Source organism: Lycorma delicatula, chromosome 9, assembly GCF_047948215.1.
Source record: "Lycorma delicatula isolate Av1 chromosome 9, ASM4794821v1, whole genome shotgun sequence".
NCBI classification, from domain to species: Eukaryota; Metazoa; Arthropoda; class Insecta; order Hemiptera; family Fulgoridae; genus Lycorma; species Lycorma delicatula.
This window is the reverse complement of record NC_134463.1, coordinates 23,181,361-23,199,302: the sequence shown is the minus strand read 5'-3', so window position 1 is coordinate 23,199,302 and position 17,942 is coordinate 23,181,361. Positions and strand designations below refer to the sequence as shown.

Sequence of the window (17,942 nt, the reverse complement as noted above, 5' to 3'; positions counted from 1 at the left end):
TCCCGTCATATATTCCAGATATAGAAAAAAAAACCTACACCAGTAAGAAAGATACCAGAAAGATATCATGATATTGCTGTGAAAATGATTTTGGTCTTTGCGCTGTCCCCTCTTTTAGAAATTTCCATACTAAGAAGGAATACAAATATATTTCTCAAAACATTATCATATTACAAAAACATTAAAAACTCATTTAAATTAAGAAAAGATTAACTAGTTTTAAATTAAAATATAGTAACAGTTCTGTAAATTGGCAAATGTGAATTTTGTTGTTATTGTGTGATCTTGAACTCTGACTGTCTAAATTCAAAAATATTTGGACTATTTTCATAAAAAAATAATTTATAGCAGTTTTTAATCTAAAGTGTTAATTTGTATCATACGTGTTTTTTTACAGTGATAAAAATATACACAGAAACATGTATATTCACATCCTTCAGTCAACATCATGTCAACTTAGTTCACAAGATGATGTTGATATCTAGGACGCAAAAGTGTAGTCTTGTACAGACTCAGGCTGATCATTCCTAAGAAGTGTGGTTAAATGAACCACCAAAGTATAATGGTATCCACTCTTTAGCTTTTAAGTTCATAAAAAAACAACTAACTTTTACCAGGATTTGAACCTGAGAACATTCAACTTCAAAAATCAGTTGTTAAAACATAGATTTGGAAAATACATTAACCACACAGCCTGGTGGGATAAATAAATAAATATATATATATGTTAAATGAACAAAAATTACATATTAGGTAATTATAATGAAAAAATAATACAGTGGGATGCCAATTTTCCAGATGTCCAGTTAACTAGACTGCTTAAATCCAGCTAGAAAAATTAAAAAAAACTATTACATTATTTGAAAAATTTAAACACTATTCAAATAAATCTTTGCTTCAACAGGGATTTTTTTATTGATCTTTATTTTACTGTTTTTTTTTGTTTTTTTAATTTGTTAACTAATTATAAAAGCAGATTTCTACACAATGTATTTTTTGAACCGTATTACTGTATCTCTTTTTCTTACATTGTACATATGTATGTTCCAAATTTTTTTTTAATTTTACTGAAATACCATTTATTTATTTTTACTGTTGTGTTAACCGTTAAACATGAGAATGATATGCGCAATATAAATGATAAAAACTTTTAAAATATCTTTTTCTATTATTCAGATTTGGCCTTGCAAAGGTCCATCTGGATAATTGGTGTTCCACAGTAGCCAATATGTAATACACCATTACCACTTTATTTTCAACTTTAAAATTTTCTGATTTAACCGCACTGGTCTCTTCAATTGCTAAAGGATCTTTTTCAATGTTACCATTATTAATATCAAGCGGTTCCTCTTTCAGCTGTAGTAAATCTACTTCCTGTAATAAAAAACAAAAAATGAATGCTACACAGCAAAATAGTTTATAACTTTTTTGTATAATTTAGAAAATAAAAATTAATTACATTTCTAATTCACTTACCATACACATTAAGTCGAGCCACAGTTAAACTATTATTAGGTGGCTTTAATGTGCCAGGTTGTGCCAGGTATGGGGGAAAACCTAGAAAATGATTCTTTTGCTAAATGTTATCATCCAAATTTAATGGTAAAAAATGCTGCTTCTCACCTTACAAATTTTTCTACAAATTGTCATCTTTTACAATCAAATAATTTTTTAAACTGTTGCGGTAATTTTATCTCTAAGCCTATTTATGTTAGATCTAGAGTAAGACAAGGCGTACATTTGAGTTCTCCAGTTTTGCTAATATTTATAAATTACATTAGTTTAATTATCCGCTATTCACATTATTTATTATTTGTTGATAATATGAAACTGTTTAAATATACCACAAATCTAATTTATATTAAATTACTTCAAATCAACTTGAACTCTGCAAAAATGATGCGACTTAAATAGTATTTCTTCTAACGTAAATTTTTTTTATATTCAATTTGGAAGGTTTGCAAATGTTGATATAATTATTTACTGAAAAATATTTCATTACTAAAAGCATCACCTATTTTAGACTTAGGTGTATATTTTGATAGCAAGTTATTCTTCAGTGAATACACTGGTTTTACTGTACCTAGGCCACTAAAAATGGTAAATTTTATTAAGCGATTCTCTACAAATTTTAGAAATATTAACTCTTCAGAACTTTAGGTTATGCTTTTTTATATCTGGTATCAAATTATGGCTTTGTGTCTGGTGACTTTTATTGACTTGCAATTAAAATTGCTAGAAATACCACATAGAATCTTTGTTGGACATGCTGCTTATAAAATCGGTGATTCTATGCACTTTACTAATCATAACTACTTGTACTTTTAATTTGTTAAAAATACCAACTAAATCATCTCTGACAAGGACAGTTTAATATATCCCTATAAAACCTTGAGTAATTATTTTGACTATCCTAATTTATTGCAACCTTATGACTTTCATATGCCAACTAGATTTCTTAAGCATAATTTTCAATATTCTTATATTTCAATTGATTCTGATAGAAAATCACTTACTACTGGGCTACCTTTATAATGTAAAGCAGGCATGTACTTATAATTTTGTATTCATGGGTTTCATGTCCGGTTACTATCTGAATTAAATAAATAAATAAATTTTAATATTTACCACACTTACCAAATACCAATCACCCAGCCTTTGCTTTAGGACAAAAATGGACAATTAGGCCTTAACAACAAAGACAATTGGAAAATTCTAACAAGTACTTGGAAAAATGATTAAACTACCAAAAACCCGAGGTATGATTTCAATTCCAAAATCCAGCAACGTCAAAAATGAAAAATCCAAACCACATAATTAAATAAAAATAGAAAAAAATCATTCAGAAATTAAAAAAACAAGGTAGCAGGTAATGGCTTGATGGCAGCAGAATTAGAGAATCATGAAATACACTACTAAATAAAACTGGGTCTGAAATTGAAAGGAATTGGAACTAACTGCTTAGCCTTTGTTGATGACATTACAATTTTTTTTTTGGAGAACCTCAAAAAGTCAGCAGAACAATAAACTCCCTAAAATAAATTGCAGGGTAAATACGGCTAAAATTTTCTTTCAAAAAGGCAGAATTCATGACCAACCAAGATTCCCTCAAGTTCCTAAAGACGAAATATGGAAAAATCATAAAGAACAAATTTAAATATATGGGAGTAAAATCAAACTTAATGGTTTAGATAAAGAGGTCAATCAAGCAAGAATGAGAAAAATAAAACTACCCTACCAACAAAAGATATTTTCAACAAAAAGAACATCTCTATAGACATCAATATCAGGCACTAAAATTTGGTAATCAAAGCAGAAGACATCCTAAATTTGAAATCAGATATAAATAAATCCAATGGAAAAAAAAATGAAAGTATGAGAAGTCTGAGAAAAATCCTAGGACTAGTAATAAAAGATAGATGCAAATTAAGGAGTAATAGATATTTACAAATTCAGTGAAAGAGAAAATGTCACATTCCATTGTAAAACAGATCTTCAACCAGATTTACAGCAAAAAAAAAAAAAAAAAATGGAAATAATAGATTTTAGTGTTTCTAAATGAAATAAAAATATTTGAAGACAGTACAATATTGAACAATGTTCAGAAAACCAGTAAAGATTTTAAGAATTTAAAAGCGAGGGAGAAAAAAACATTTGATCAGAAGAGAGAAGGCAAAAATAAAGTAATAGAATGACAAAGTGTTGGAAAACCAGGAAAGAAAATACATATCAGAAAGAAAAATGAAAGCAAAATATTGCTTTCATGGACCTCAGTCGGCCAAACATAAAAAAAAATTAAAAAACTTACATGCTCGGATGATGTATCAGTTTCAGTCATCTGATGTGGTAAAAAAAAACATATCATTTTTGCTATATTATTATATTATTATTATATTATATTATATTTATTATTATTATTGCTATATTATCCTGTTCAGTCTCTAATTTAATATTTTTATTAAGATGCACAGTTTCATTAATAAAAGTATTATTTACAGGCCCATTCATTATCTGTAAAAAAATTCAAAAAAGCAGATACTAAAATTAAAATAAATATCCATAAAAAGAAAAAATATATATATAAAAAAGACTGTTCATAAACACCTCTCTTGTAATTCCATAATGATTGTTTTTCTTGGTTTATGTTTTATAGTGACGTGAACGAGGTTATATTTGATATTGAAACAAGCTTTCTTCTTAACGAAAGAGATAACAACAGATGAATAATATTAACACACTGATTGTAATGGGTGCCATATGTAGCTCACATTTATCTGTGAGGCCATGTGACACGGCCTTTGACTGAGTGATTCTTTGAATTGGAGGTCATATGAACTACATATCACTCATATGGATATCCTTACAAGAAGGCATTGTGAACCTTGTAGGGCTTGTAACAGAATTCTTTTTATATTGGAAGTGTAGTCACAGCCTCACAGTTAGCTGTACAATCCTTAGCTTTCCAAAAATTTCATTCTGGCAGAAGTGATGAGATGATGAATCCGACTGTTTGTATATGTGTGAAACAATAAATGCAGTTAAGTTTACATTCTGTTTTAATGTAATTAAACATGATAAACATCAAAATTATTTAAATGAAGTTTTTAACATCTTGTTATATTATTCTATATTTGAATTTTGCTTTTGTGACTGATTAAGTGTCATAACAAGTGGCAAATTACAAGAACTGCTAAAACCTAGAACTGTTAAGTAAATGAACCTCACTATACAGGCAATTCCAAATTGCTAACATTCTCTCGAGAAGAGATGATTCTATAGTCTAAAATAAGAAAAAAGTTCATATAAACTATAAAAAGTTTCATTAGAGAGTTTCAGCTCATGAATCATGAAATATTTAGCTCCCTCTGTAAAATTAAACTATACTAAAATTTTTAAGTAGAAATTGGGGGTTAAATTTGTGGTTTAATTAGATTTTCTGATCTAAGAAAGTAAATAAAAATAATCCCAGACCTCTATCTCACTTAGATTTGAAGAAAAACACGGTAAAACACAAAAATGTTTGTAAAAAATAAAACTTTTTTAGATTCGTAAAATGTTAATCTACCAAAAACAAAGAAAAATTTCTATTAACTTTGTACAGAATTTAATTCTGGGAAAATTGATGTAAATAACATCTATTAAAATTAAACACATATTTGAAAAATTCAAATTTAATTACAAAGAGAACACACTAACAGGTCGGAAAAGTGATACAAGTTTTAACAGAACAATTTACATATAAATGCTGAAAATTATAAAGGTAAATTTGAAAAACATCCTTTTAAAACAAATCAAAAATTTTTATTTTTTCATAGGTTGGCAATAACAGCTGATCAACAATTAAGTTTAGTGTCTAGAATTTGAATATTCATTTGAGTATTTGTGCTGTTATTGTCGGGTCAGTCATTCATTCATAATGGGTAATACCACAAATTTGTTTTCATTTGGAGAGTTGATGGATATGTTGTTAATTTATGGTAAAGTAAATAAAGATGGAATGGGTGCTAGGTATGAATACTGGAAACATTATCCAGATCAAAGAATACCAGATCATAAAACATTTGAAACTTTGGAAAGATGAATTCGGGGAACAGGTATGCTAAAATCACAATGATTGAAAACGCTGCTGTGGTTGAAAATATGCAAATAAGTTACTTGAATCATTCAAACATGTTTAATTATCCGATGCCAAGTTGAAAGCCGCCATTTTGTATTTAATGGAAGAACCCCACTATACAGGAAAGAACCTCACTATACAAAAAGGGTATTAATAAATTCCATTGTAAGCTGACTGACTGCCTGCCCACCCCTTGTTAGGTGAAGTTTTCATATTTATAATCAATTCAAGTGATCTCTCAAAACTTTTTATAATTGATACATCCCATTTTAGAATAAATATTTTTTTTAACATGTCCACAATAATAACGGTTACCGAAAATGGGGAAAAAATACTAATTTACCATTAATCGGATTAAATAGAATAAAAAAAAGAAACAAACAATGCAAGCTTGTTTAGATATATAAATTCCAATAACCACAAGTTTATGGAACTTCTATTTATAATATTTGTCCTGTTTGTGAAACAGATTCGTAATATTTATGTGTACATTTTGTTTCCTGACATCTTCATTCTACATCATGTTACACTTTGCTTACAAGCATGTTATACATTTCAAATTTTATAGTAAATTTTAGATTTAATAAGTAAACTTTTAATTAAAGCCAAGTGACCAACCCATTAAGTCTCCTAGCACCGTTACAGAGATGGTAGCACTCACTTTAGCAAACATACATTTATTCAATTATCATTTATAACAACAAATTACCTGTTACATCTTAAAAACTAATTAACAAGAAGAACTAATTGTAAAGCAATATTAATATTTATGTACAATATTCATATGTTTTATATACCAGTTGCATATATTACTTATAATTCTAATTTTTGTATAATGGTATTTGATTTCAGAGGCTTTTTAATAGAATTGATAGTTTGTGATATTATTAAGTAAGCATATGTATTTAGTTTAATGTGGAAATGTTTTTGTTTTTGTGTTTTTGCTCCTGTGTCAAAATAAATAGTTTTTTTGTAACCAATCGCCATTTATTTTAATAAGTTTTTGTGATATAGTAGCATGACGAGCAGATTTCGGTTATTAAAACGTTAGATGGAAAATAGACATGAGGGTTGGGTTTTTCCAAATTATGAGTTTTGGGTTATCAAGCAATGTGGTGTTGTTTCTTCTACATAAAGTTGGAAATCTATAGACGAGACTTTTATTTCAATGAAAATTAAAAAAACTTATAGACATATTACTGTGCAGACATGTTTGGAGCAAGATAAATTTTTCAAGTTGTCAATGGAATCTTTATGAAGCCTGAGACTGGAAGTGTTGATTATCAGAAGAAACTGGTAGATGGAACAAAAGTAAATGGAACAAAGAAAAGAACTATTCTTTCTTTAAACAGAACTCTCTTTTAAGGGTAGCTAGTTGCATCGTTGCCCGCAAAGTATGGTTGAAATTAAAACAAATCTGTCACTCATCTTGCCACATACAATGAAGTTCAAATGAAAATGACACACTTAGGCAAAACAATAGATGAGCTTAGCTGTCAAGGTTATTTCCCCTTCTACTGAGAAAGCTTATGCTGTCGCAGAAAAGCCTGGTTTGTTGCAAGAACTAAAGATTGGGACATCAAAATATGAAATACATATAATTATTTCTGAACGACCGTGGAATTGAAATTTGATGTGACAGTGAATTCTGTAAAGGCTGTGTCTGGGAAAAATCATACAATGTCATTTGGTAAAAGATAAAAAAGGTTATCTTTGGCTAATGAACTGGTGTAAGCTGATGTCTGTGTTACCATAGAGGTAAATTATATTTACAATCACAGACACTATTTACTTATAAATATGATCATACAAGTTTCAGAACAATTTACATTTTGAGAAAGGCTGAAGTGAAGTAGAATTGGACTTATTTTATTGAAATGAATTGAAATTATTATTGAAACTCAAGCTAGACTAGAATTGGAAGTGCTTCCCACTGGCAGCGGCAAGGAATATGATAATACGAGTGTTCAGAAATACACTCAAGAATTGGTCTCAGGCATTCTATGATGGCATCTTATATTACACAACAATCTGGTGTAGCTGAGAGAGAAAACATAATCATTTGTGAGATGGCAAGATCGTGGTTGCATTGCAAGATCCTGGTTGCATTCTGCACTCCCATCTACCCAAATCACTCATAGGTGAAGCATGAAGTGCACAGTCCTTTCTGCTACATATACATTAAATACAACAGCACCGATGAAAAGTGAAAGAAAGGGCCTTATTGAGTTGTTTCTGAAAGAGAAGTGAATATCAATCAAGAATGTTTGAAACTGAATGTTTTGCTTGGATTACAGAGCAGAAAGAAAGAAAATTTTATGGAAAATGATGAAAAGGGTATATAGTTGGATATGCAGACTACGGTTATAGAATTTAGTTTTTGAACAAAGTAAAATGCTGTCTGCAGGGATATTAAGTTCAGACTGGAAACATTACATGAATCTAACTCATAATTTTTCTTACATACCAAGTAAAGACCTTACAGAAAAATCTAACAACTAGAAGATGAGTTGATTCCTGAAGAAGAATCAACAGATGAAAATTTGATTCCTCATGCAGTAAGAGATAATGAATATAAATACCATTTAATTAACCAGGGACAAATAAAGAAACCTTCCAGGTATCAAGAGGAAGAGTATTTTTCCTTTTCCATGAAACACCTTCAAATTATAAAGAGGTTTGCACAGTGACAGCTTCTGAATTGAAGAAAGTGATAGATGAAGAAATAAATCCATTCTCTTCATCAGAATCAAACATGGCAGCTAGAGAAAAACCCTCCAGATTGTCAAGGGTGGATGGGTGTTAGCTGTGAACACTGATTCGAATGACATCATTAAATATAAAGCAAGACTAGTTGCTAAGGGCTATAGTCAACATCCAGTGATTGGTTATTTTGACATTCATCCCCGTTTCCAGCTTAAATACAGTCACATTTTTAGCTTTGAATTTAAAGCTGTTTTTGATGTGAAGATTTCCTCAATGGAAAACTAAACAAGAATGTGTTCATGTGATAACATCAAGCATATAAGATTGAACAAAAAAAAGTGAACAAATTATGAAAAAGTTCATATGGCCTTAAACAAGCTTCAAAATGTTGGTATAAATACCTAACAGGCTTCTTATAGCAGTGTGGTCTAGAAGAAAACAAGACCGATCCTTGCACGTATCACAGTACAAAAATTGTGGTAATTTTTCATGTTGATGACGGTCTTATAAATCCTTCTTCAAAGATCATAAGCCTAATTACAAAGTTAAATTCTTGATTTGAATTAAAATCTCATGAAGTGGAACATTTTATCTTGGGATAAAGATTACTGTAATTGGCAAATTTTTAGATGGGCCAGTCTGTATATGCAAAGCTAATTCTACAAAAAATAGATGGGTTTAGCAACTGTAAACCTTTATTTTTATCACTTGAACTTTCTTGGACTCTCCTCTAATCTCCAATGGTGAACATTACAGGGAAATGGCTGGAAACTTAAATTGTTTAGTTTTAAATTGTTTAGCACAACACCAGACTTAAGTTTTGCCTTGAATACTGCTTCTGAAGCACAGGGTCCAACAATAAAGACCCATTTTAATTTGGTAAAAAGAACTTTAGATATCTGAAATCTATTTCTGAAGATGGCATTAGATATGGTAAAATAACCAGCAGACAAATTGAAGCGTACAGTGATGTCGATTAAGTTACTGACAAAGTCACTCGAAGATCGACCAGTGGAACTTAAAATATTGTGGTAGACCAGTTGTGTGGAAAAGTAAATTACAGAAATGTAGATCACTCTTTATTGGAAGTTGAATATGTTGCTGAAAAAGAGGCAACCAAATGGTTGGTTTGGCTTGACATCAAGTTAAAGGGTACACTTGGTGTCAATTCAACGCAAATTCTCTTAATAGATAATCTGAGGGGTGATATATTTACAAAAGGACTATAATCTGCTTAAATGAATGAAGATTCTCATGAGTATGAAAATTAAATGTGAATTATAGACTTCTGAGAGCTTGAATTACAATTTTTTTCATTTGTTGAGAGTCACAACAGTTTTTTGTAACTAACCTCTGTTTATTTTAGTTAGTTTTACCTGACACAAATAAAAAAATTTACATTTGCTATAAGTTATCATCAACCTGATGTGTTTTTGATTAATTACAACTTGAAAGCTTCAACAGTCTATTACAAAACTGTCAACTATCAACTTTCTTTTTTATTAGTATCAGAAAATAACCCACAGGGTTGGTCTAGTGGTTAAACTCGTCATCGCAAATCAGCTGATTTCGAAGTCGAGTTCTTAAGTTCAAATCCTAGTAAGGGCAGTTACTTTCACACAGATTTGAAAATGAATCGTGGATACCGGTCGGTGTTCTTTGGTGGTTGGGTTTCAATTAACTACACATCTCAGAAATGGTCGACTTTACACTGTACAAGACTAAACTTCATTTACGTTCATACAACATCTTCACGCATCCTCTGAAGTAATCCGTACAGTGGTTCCACAGGCTAAAGAGAAAAAGAGAGTACTGGAAAATAATAAATACGAAATAAGTATTGTAATTCCAGTTCAATATGAAGAAAATTACTATTTACAAATTAATAATAATAATGTGTCTACAAATTATATTGAAATTTTTTGACCTTGCTTAAATTAACGATTTTACATCACAAGATAAAGTCCACACTATCGATTTTTCTATTAAAAAAAAATCAAAATTAAATTCTATTAATTTATATTAGAATAATTTAAAATTACTTACTTAGATAAACAAATGAGAACCCAAACAATAAATAATACTGAAATTAGGATATAGATCTTTAAGTAATAACCCTGTCACACAAATAGTAGGCGTGTTGATCAATGATGCCAACACATGCAATTTTTTACTTCAATCTATGATGTATGTTGGAAAAATATATATATATATTTATTCGTTATTATACAGCAGACTTAATAAATAATTTTTCACTTAATGAACATTTAAATTGATTTAATGCAAAAAATAGTGACTTTATTGAAATTTTCATAAAATTGTTAGAAGCGATTGTTATTTATTAAAAAAGAATTTAAACGATTTTTTTTTTATTAAATTATTTTTAAAAAATGCTCCGACATTTAATAATAATAGTAATAATGGTTTTGTTGAACGTAAAAGTAATAAACACAAAAAAACAAGCGTAGTTCAACATAAAAATTCAAACATTTTCATTAATAAATTAAACAAACCAGTAATCATTTTTCATTACTTTATAGATTCTGATCGTTGACGATCGGCGATGATATTAATTAAAATAAAAACTTCGGTAACGACAAACTGATCCAAATTATATATTTTTTATAAAAACATACTTTAAATATTTCATAAGTAATTAGTTACTTTTTTTAACGTTCGTGGAGGATAAATGTAAAAGGCCAGTACAGAGTGCTTGATCAGGCATCTGGCCAACGCGTGATAGTGAAGCACTCACTAGTGAGGTTCAAACGCGCTTCTCGAATTTCTACGTGGAACGCGCGGTTGCAGCCCACTTCGAGTTACTATTTTTTATTTTTTTTTTCATAGAGGTGGAAGAATCCCATTTACGGTCAATGTGTCAGGCTCGCTAACAGGTTTCGTAAGATGTTGTTAGAGTGCGTATGTCCGTGATGCATACACACAGCCTCCGTGCAACCGTTGAGAACTCCCAGCACCGACTCAGAACGGCAGCGACGGTGTCCCCAGGGGGCGATCTCCGGACGACGACTATGAGGAGCCACCCCCAGAGGCTGACCGCCTTCCACCATCCCTCGTCGGCAGTCTCAGCCAGCCCTATGGCGTGTGGTCGACAATTACTTAGCCTGCCTAATCCTCTCTTCCTCTGCTTTGATCCAGATTACTGTTGTCACGGCACTAGAAATTCGATCCCATTTCTCTTTATATTCCAACATTGTTCTGATGTCGTTTACTTGCACCTCATATCGATCCAGCGACTGAGTCCTCAGATCCCTACATCTGACTCATGAGAATATAACATGCTCAGCCGTGTGAATTTCACCACAGTTGTTACAGTTCCTTGTGGTACTCCGCCCATCCTGTGTAAGTAGTCCGCAAAAAACCATGCCCAGAAACATATTGGGTTATTCCAAATGATTGAATGCACTAATAAACCCTTAAACCTATGTTATTTTTTATAAGTTTTACAAATAAATACACGCGGATATATATATCATTTTTAGTAATTTTATGGGAATAATGTAGAAATATACCACATGAACTCATTGTTTACAATACACACATTATATTAAATGCTATAAAATTGTGAAATACAAGAAATTTTTAGCTCATTTGGTAGTCAACGATGTTTACATTTAAAAAACATTACTTGGTTCAAAATTTCAAAAAAGTAAACAAATTTGCTTAAACTTGATAGTCCACTATTGCAATCCTGTGTAGAATATACAGAGTATGGAATAGAAATATAGATTACTAAAAAAAGTAACAAAATTTTCTTCACTAACCAAAGAATTAAAGATTGGCTACTATTTACCTTGGTTTTCCTTATCATTCAGAAAATTGTTAATGAGAAATATTATTCAATTTTGTTAAAAACAAAAAAAGAAAAGAAAGAATTAAGCACAATTTATTCTGGAAGAAGGTAAAAGCTTAGATTGTTTTACTTAGATTGTTTTTTTTTAGTGTGAGAGAATGAGCTGTGTTGGCCTGTGTTGAGCTGTGGTAAATAAAGCGCCAATCTGCCACATTAATAGTAAATAACTTTCAGAACAACAAAGACACTCTTCAACGCAATTGCATTAATATGATAGTAATACTAATTTTTCCACATCTTTAACTACTTTTATAATTAATTATAATAAATATAAATTATTTTTAACGGAATAAATTACAACATAGTATAAATATTTTACTCACATGACTTGGTAATTCAATCTCCTCTGTCTTTACTGTTTGTAAATGAGTTTCTTAAATTTCAACTTCCTCATTAGTGTTAAAATTAAGCTGCAAAGATGTTTTGTCTTGTAATGAAGTATCTATTAGCTATGAGAATAATTAATGAACAAATAACATTAGGAGATAGTCATATAAGTATGCAAGTGAATTTAATAATTTAAATATAAAACAGATATTTCAAATTTTAGTTAATGATTTGACTCCATTAAAAAAAGTAAAGAAATTTATGGTTTCTAACTTAGTGATAAAATCAGGCACTGATGATATAGTAGTTCAAAAAACAAAATTAGAGCAAGAATAGAAGTAATTAAAATAAAAAATTAATAGCAACAGCTTATAACAAAGGGCAAATTATATTTAAAAAAAGCATAATTCATTATAAAACACAGAATGAAAATCTCAAGCAACAGTCATTGTCAAGAATTTGGGATGTTCTCAAACTGACAAAAGAACAAGATTTTTCAGAAACTTTTAATATTTTTTAATGTATATATCTTGCAATTTGATATATTTAGAACGACTTTTTAATACTCTCATATAATGCGATTTGTCCAGGTCTAAAAAATAAGTGGTTCTCCCAGCTTTGACTTCAACATTTGAAGTGAATCTTCGTTCAGACAACCATTTATTTCTTCAGGTTTTAGAAGCCAAATCTGGTGAGTATGGTGCATGAGGAAGCATTTTGAGGAGTAGGTCATAAAGTTTTGCAGCAATAATCTGAGATGAGTGTGTATATGTAATGTTGTGGTGAAAGAGCCTTTTTTTTTTGTTTAGCCCAAATAACACTCAACTAAACCAGTAATAAAGTAAATCTTCCTAGAGATGGTTCTGCCTTTTTCCAGGTGTCTATGAACATCACATCAAGGTCTCCCATTGTTTGGTCTTTGGCATAGAATGATGAATCCATGTTTCATGTACTGTTATAAAACATACAAGAAACTCGGTGAAATCAGGTTTAAATAAGTCTTAACACCCTTGAGTAGAGTTCAGTCAAATGTAGTTTTAGGTAACTGTTAACAGACACAGCACCCATTGAGCAGAAAGCTTTTGCATTCGCAAAACATTGTGTAATTTATAGTGGGTATAGTCGATTCAGATGTTTGCGATATCAGCAAGCTAGTTTACTACTGTGTATATCATTTAATATGATGTGTTTTTTGTGACTATTTCATCAGTCATAACGATTTTTGGGTATCTGGAATGTTTATCATCTTGAATGAATATATGACCATATTTAAATTCAGCAGCCAACTTTTATACAATCTGTTCTATTAAACAGTTTTTCTGCTGTTGCCATTTGTCTGTTTAATTATTGAACGATTCTCATAATACAAAATATAATTTTTTTTATAGATAAATGTAAGAATCTTCACAAGAAAAAAAATTTTTGTTACTGGCTAAAATAAACTATTTCTTAATTACATTTTGCAAATAAGAAAAAACTATGATCACTTTTGGCACCCTTTATTATGATTTTTTTTTTTTTTTTGGAAAATTCTTGAGAACTTTTATTATTGATTTTTGAAAAAATAGCTGGCACTAAGAGTTAATTACAGTTATTGAATCACAGCATATCAAAACTTGGTGGAGTACATACATTATATGATCATAATCATTATTATAGAAAATAGTTCAACATTAAATATACTTTTTGTTAAAACATACAAAATGTGTTATTGCATATTAGAAGACACATCTAGTTAAATTATCAGCTCTAATATACATCAGTGCATATAACTACAACTTGAATCTACTAGAAAAGTAGTTATATATACTTTCTAATTATTATTACTACAGAATGTTTGTTTATACTTTGACTTAGTACAAACAAAAATATTTATCCAAGATGCAATTTCGGATAAATTGCATCTACTTCACCTTATGAATGAAGTCCTACACAAGAACTACCGCATGAAAATAAACAAAAACATAAACGAAAACCACATGAAAAGAACAAAACGAAAGTAATGAAACGTAGTAGAAATAACAAAAATGGACCACTGAATGTGAAAATAGGAGGAAAAAAGATTACGGAGGTAGAAGAATTTTATTATTTGGGAAGTAGAATTACTAAAGATTGACGAAGCAGGAGAGATATAAAATGCCGAATAGCACAGGCGAAACGAGGCTTCAGTTAGAAATATAATTTGTTTACATCAAAAATTAATTTAAATGTCAGGAAAAGATTTTTGAAAGTATATGTTTGGAGCGTCGCTTTATATGGAAGTGAAACTTGGATGATCGGAGTATCTGAGAAGAAAAGATTAGAAGCTTTTGAAATGCGGTGCTATAGGAGAATGTTAAAAATCAGATGGGTGGATAAAGTGACAAATGAAGAGGTATTGCGGCAAATAGATGAAGAAAGAAGCATTTGGAAAAATATAGTTAAAAGAAGAGACAGACTTATAGGCCACATACTAAGGCATCCTGGAATAGTCGCTTTAATATTGGAAGGACAGGTAGAAGGGAAAAATTGTGTAGGCAGGCCACGTTTGGAATATGTAAAACAAATTGTTAGGGATGTAGGATGTAGAGGGTATACTGAAATCCAGTATCAAACCAGTCAAATGACTGAAGACAAAAAAAAAATCATTTAAGCATGGGATTTTTTAAAAATATCTCCAAATATAGTCTGATTCTTAAAGGGTTAATTAGAATAATTAAAAAAACTTGAATGTTGTATATTCTATTTAACATGTACATTATAATATGTGCTCAAATAACTTTCATTAAAACCATCTGAATTTTCTATTTTGTAATAGTTTAATATTATTTCAAGCATTTAAATTTTTAATTTATTTATATGGAATTTGATCAGGAATATTTTTTTATTATTTTACAATTGCTTATGTATTTTTTTTATTCTGTTCTGATTAAGGTTTTACCATGGTTTCTCTTGATCCATCTAGACAAATGCTGGGACAGTTCCCAGCATGTATCTGTGTTGGCAAATCTACTCATTCCTAATTTTATCTTTATATTAAGGTCTAATTATAATAAAAGATTTATTTATACATGAATAAGAGGTAGTTGTAAAAATGTAAGTTAACACAGAGATATTACATTACATTCAGTGAAGATAATTTACTAATAGATATTTATTCGGTAAAAGTACAATAGATACTGTTCTTTTACTAATAAAACACCCAATAATATAATTTTAATATTTTTTTTAAACACATTCTCCCAAATTTAGATCAGTATGCTAAATAAAAGTATTTTCTGCATTTGTTTTTCATTTGATTTTGTTTACATATTAATTTTCTCAGAATAAAGACCAACATAAATTTCAGTAATTTATTTATAAATTAACCAAATTTAATAATCAATTTAAATACCTGTTATTTTAATCAATTTTTAAGTTTTATAACAATTTTCTCAGAAAATACTTATAGTTCCAGGGCCGATTTAAAAAAAAAATCAAGTAACATATAAAACAATTAATTTGTTCTATAAGTCCAAAATTTTTTTATATATTATTTCATTTCTGAAGGAAAATTATAAAAATTTTTTTTTTTTTTTTTGTCTTCAGTCATTTGACTGGTTTGATGCAGCTCTCCAAGATTCCCTATCTAGTGCTAGTCGTTTCATTTCAGTATACCCTCTACATCCTACATCCCCAACAATTTGTTTTACATACTCCAAACGTGGCCTGCCTAAACAATTTTTCCCTTCTACCTGTCCTTCCAATATTAAAGCGACTATTCCAGGATGCCTTAGTATGTGGCCTATAAGTCTGTCACTTCTTTTAACTATATTTTTCCAAATGCTTCTTTCTTCATCTATTTGCCGCAATACCTCTTCATTTGTCACTTTATCCACCCATCTGATTTTTAACATTCTCCTATAGCACCACATTTCAAAAGCTTCTAATCTTTTCTTCTCAGATACTCCGATCGCCCAAGTTTCACTTCCATATAAAGCGACACTCCAAACATACACTTTCAAAAATCTTTTCCTGACATTTAAATTAATTTTTGATGTAAACAAATTATATTTCTTACTGAAGGCTCGTTTAGCTTGTGCTATTTGGCATTTTATATCGCTCCTGCTTCGTCCATCTTTAGTAATTTTACTTCCCAAATAACAAAATTCTTCTACCTCCATAATCTTTTCTCCTCCTATTTTCACATTCAGTGGTCCATCTTTGTTATTTCTACTACATTTCATTACTTTTGTTTTGTTCTTGTTTATTTTCATGCGATAGTTTTTGCGTAGGACTTCATCTATACCGTTCATTGTTTCTTCTAAATCCTTTTTACTCTCGGCTAGAATTACTATATCATCCGCAAATCGTAGCATCTTTATCTTTTCACCTTGTACTGTTACTCCGAATCTAAATTGTTCTTTAACATCATTAACTGCTAGTTCCATGTAAAGATTAAAAAGTAACGGAGATAGGGAACATCCTTGTCGGACTCCCATTCTTATTAGGGCTTCTTTCTTATGTTCTTCAATTGTTATTGTTGCTGATTGGTTCCTGTACATGTTAGCAATTGTTCTTCTATCTCTGGATTTGAACCCTAATTTTTTTAAAATGCTGAACATTTTATTCCAGTCTACGTTATCGAAAGCCTTTTCTAGGTCTATAAACGCCAAGTATGTTGGTTTGTTTTTCTTTAATCTTCCTTCTACTATTAATCTGAGGCCTAAAATTGCTTCCCTTGTTCCTATACTTTTCCTGAAACCAAATTGGTCTTCTCCTAACACTTCTTCCACTCTCCTCTCAATTCTTCTGTATAAAATTCTAGTTAAGATTTTTGATGCATGACTAGTTAAACTAATAGTTCTGTATTCTTCACATTTATCTGCCCCTGCTTTCTTTGGTATCATAACTATAACACTTTTTTTGAAGTCTGATGGAAATTCCCCATTTTCATAAATATTACACACCAGTTTGTATAATCTATCAATCGCTTCCTCACCTGCACTGCGCAGTAATTCTACAGGTATTCCGTCTATTCCAGGAGCCTTTCTGCCATTTAAATCTTTTAATGCTCTCTTAAATTCAGATCTCAGTATTGTTTCTCCCATTTCATCCTCCTCAACTTCCTCTTCTTCCTCTATAACACCATTTTCTAATTCATTTCCTCTGTATAACTCTTCAATATATTCCACCCATCTATCGACTTTCCCTTTCGTATTATATATTGGTGTACCATCTTTGTTTAACACATTATTAGATTTTAATTTATGTACCCCAAAATTTTCCTTAACTTTCCTGTATGCTCCGTCTATTTTACCAATGTTCATTTCTCTTTCCACTTCTGAACACTTTTCTTTAATCCACTCTTCTTTCGCCAGTTTGCACTTCCTGTTTATAGCATTTCTTAATTGCCGATAGTTCCTTTTACTTTCTTCATCACTAGCATTCTTATATTTTCTA

The 17,942-nt window shown here is 30.1% G+C and overlaps 1 pseudogene; it reads right to left on the bottom strand.

Annotated features, from left to right (window-relative positions):
- LOC142330424 (putative polypeptide N-acetylgalactosaminyltransferase 9) overlaps window positions 1-17,942 on the bottom strand; it is a 74,558-nt pseudogene that overhangs the window by 27,968 nt on the left and 28,648 nt on the right.